This window comes from Choloepus didactylus, chromosome 22, assembly GCF_015220235.1.
Source record: "Choloepus didactylus isolate mChoDid1 chromosome 22, mChoDid1.pri, whole genome shotgun sequence".
In the NCBI taxonomy this organism is placed as follows: Eukaryota; Metazoa; Chordata; class Mammalia; order Pilosa; family Megalonychidae; genus Choloepus; species Choloepus didactylus.
Window position 1 is genome coordinate 19,479,948 of NC_051328.1, and position 3,694 is coordinate 19,483,641.

At 38.5% G+C, this 3,694-nt stretch overlaps 1 pseudogene; it reads left to right on the plus strand.

Annotated features, from left to right (window-relative positions):
• The first annotated feature begins 1,736 nt into the window (after positions 1-1,736).
• On the plus strand, positions 1,737-2,875 carry LOC119518995 (annotated as a pseudogene).
• Positions 2,876-3,694: the final 819 nt, after the last annotated feature.

Genomic DNA, 3,694 nt, shown 5'->3' on the forward strand with positions numbered 1-3,694 from the left:
ACCTTATTGCTAAAATTTTATCCATTTATAGTTGTTCAATATCATGAATAAGGTCGCAATGCATATCAATATGTATGCTTCTATGCTTACTTCTTTGATTATTTCCAGGATTCAAATTTTGGGAAATTACTTTTTCCTTCTTTGAAGAGAATGAGACTATTGATGCATATTTTAAAAACTACCATTCAGAAAAGTTGAATGAATTTCTCCTGAAATTATATATGATCACCATTTTCCTCTCTCAAAGAACAGCAACACTAAATATTACATTAAACCAATATAAAAAACTCTCAACAATTTGATAAAATGATTGAGTTGGTAAATACTGAATAATACAGCTTCATTTTAAAACAGGAAATAAAAAAGAGAGTTGTGACAAATGAAGCTGGATTAATAGGTGGAGGATACTTAGAAGAATTTTGGACATTTCTTGGCAAGAATTGAGACCATCTCGGTTCCATCTTTGTGTGTACAGGTGACCATCATAGTGCTGAAAACAGAGCACATTTCCTATTACTTTACCCAATTGAAATTAATAAAATCTATAAATAATAGGGAATTGTTAAATGCCTCAGGTGGTTGAGTGTATAGGGCTCTGGCAGTGTATTCATGAAATATTGGAAAAGGGAAATGGGGAGAAATGAAGATTTCTAAGAACGATTTGCATATTTCAGAAGAAAAGCAGTGAACTACCTATCTAGGTGGTAGATATGATAAAGTGGAGGAGAAAACAGATATGAGAATATGTTGTGTAGAAAGAATAATCATGACTTTGTAGCCAATTTGATCTGGGTGGCATAATAAAATAAATAAGAAATAAAATGAATCAAAGATAATTACCAGGTTTTAAATCTGTTCAACTGGCCAGGCACTAATGAAATGTCTGGAGCTCTTTGGGGAACAAAATATGATGTATTCTCTGGTAGCTTTCTGCAGGTCCATGTCAGCAGAAATCCATACACACACACACACACACACACACATATGCATACACACACACATATAGACACACAGAGAGAGGTGGATAGATCTCTCTGTATATCTATGTCTATCTATACATAACAAATATTTTTGGAAATATAGGAATGAAGATTTAGAGAGTGTGCAGGGATGAGGTCAGGGTCTGAGATTAGAGAGTGATCAGCATAGAGTGACTATTAAGTCATAGAATAGAATGAGATTCTCACATATTAAACTCTAGGAAGAGATATTAGAAAAGGTCAAGCATGGTTACATAGTTCAGAGGCCAAAATAACTTTAATAAGAAAAAATTGGTCATTTAGGTTAATGAAAATATTTTCATGACACTAAAAATGCACCATATCAAATTTTTAAAAATAGTCTCAGAAACTATCATATCAATCAAAGCATCATGGTCCTGTTAAGGCTGTTTTGCTATACTACATAGGCATAAAATGTATTTAAAAGACAACCAGACCCACTTGTATATTTGAGCAGGGTATTATTATTCTTTGCAAATCAACAATTTCTTTCCCAGGTCATTGATCTCTATGTGACCTTGAAAATATTGCTCCCATTTTTCTGGACTACAGACTTTAAAACAAAACAAAACAAAAAATGATAGGAGAACCTGGGAAGAAAATGGCAGTGTGAGGAAGTCTGTGAGTCTGTCCCCAGCAAATGAAGCATAACTAGCAAATATAAAAACAGCCACCAGATAGGGTTAGAGATAGCCAGTGAGGCTAGAACCCCGAGCGTGGTCGGTTGGAGAAAATATGTCTGTCCAGAGGCACATTGGGAATCCTGAGTATCTCATCAAAAGGATACCACAGAACCCAAGATATCAGCATGTCAAGTCAAGACTGGACACTGGTAACAGTATGACTAAATACACTGAGAAACTAGAAGAGATCAAAAAAAAACTATAGATCCAAAAAAGATGAACTTTTCGAGACTAAAAGTTACAACTTTTGCCCAGCTGGTCATCCAAGTTGCTTCCCTATCCAATCAAACACTGGAAGTCACAGCTGAGGAGATTCAAAGACTGGAAGACAATGATTCTACAACTTCAGACCCTGATGCTGAACTCACTGCCAGGACCAATGGGAAGGGGAGCCCCGGTGAGGAGTTGCCTAGTCCTGTCCAGTTCATAAACAGGGCAGGAGCTGGGGACTCCAGTCGCTCAGCGCTTTAGAGCGTCATCAGTGGTGTTGGAGAGCTGGATCTAGACAGAGGGCTAGTGAAGAAAGCAGAGCCCAACACCAAAGACAAACCTTAACCTGACTGCCCCTTCCTGCTGCTAGATGTACAAGATAGAGATTCTTACCAGCAATGCCACACTGTTGGAGCTTACAGTTATCCAATCGCAACTCTGTCTAGAACAATGAACCCTTATTCAAACGATATTCTGGAATATAAAAATGCCCATGGCAAGATCATCATTCTGTACGATGATGACGAAAGACTGGCCAGCCAGGCCACCACCACCATGTGTGAGCGGGGATTTGAGAACCTCTTCATGCTCTCTGGAGGTCTAAAAGTCTTAGCTCAGAAATTCTCAGAAGGACTGATCACTGGTTCCCTGCCAGCCTCTTGTCAGCAGGCCCTTCCTCCTGGTTCTGCTCGGAAGCAGTCCAGCCCCAGAGTGCCACCCTCACCAGCTGAGACTAAATGGAGATTTACCTCAGAAGACTTAAAAAAGATAGAATGTTACCTGCAAGAGGATCAGGGTCCTGCAGAAAATCCTAGTCGACTGAACCAAGCTAACTCCTCTGGAAGAGATTCCAAGGGTGGAAGAGACTCGAAGGTTCCTGGTGCCCGCAGCGGGCAGAGCATGTCTGCTGGGGGTCCCGCCAGCCACCCGAACCCCCGCTCACACAGCAGTGGCCACCTGCAAGACAAACCCTGGAAGTAAAGACTTTGTCTCTGTTAGTCAAATAAATATTTCCTCTCCTTTTGGAGCCCCTAAAATAAAAAAAAAAAAAAGAAAAAAGAAAAAAAGCCAAAACAGAAAACAGTTGAGTCCTAAGTACATACCTCAAATGAAGAAACATTCAGTCAAGAAAATCTATTAAATCTCAGTAAGAAAGCAGGAGTCTGAGGGCCCCTAATTCTCTCAAATAAGCATGCCAGAAGCTCCACTTCTGGCAGGTGTGGCCATGAATACAGGACTCCCTTTCCTTGCAGCTCCCAGTCAAGGGTAAAATATTTCCCAAGAGGGGCAGGCTATCACCCACCAGTTCCATGCTGTCAAGTCTAAATTGACTATTATGACTTTGTAGTAAATTCTGAAACTGAGAAGTATGAATCTCCAACCTTGTACTTTTTAATGATTGTTTTGGCTTGTCTGGATTCTTTAAATTTTCATGTGAGTTTTAGAATCAGCTGTCAATTTTTTCAGTGAAGCCCACTGGATTTTAAGAAGGATTACATTGAATCTTTGAATCAATTGAGGTGTCTTGCCATCTTTAAAATATTGTCTTCCAATCTAGGAATATGGGATGACTTTGTATTTATTTAGGTCTTATTAAAATTCTTTCACAGTTTTATTGTTTTCAGAATATATTTTTTTTAAATGTATTCCCAAGTGTTTTACTCTTTTTGATGCCATTGAAATGGAATGATTTTCTTCATTTCATTTTCAGAGTATCATTACTAGTTTACAAAAATACTGTTGATTTTTGTAAATTGATCTTGTGTTCTGCAACCTTGCTGAACGTGTTTATTACTGCCA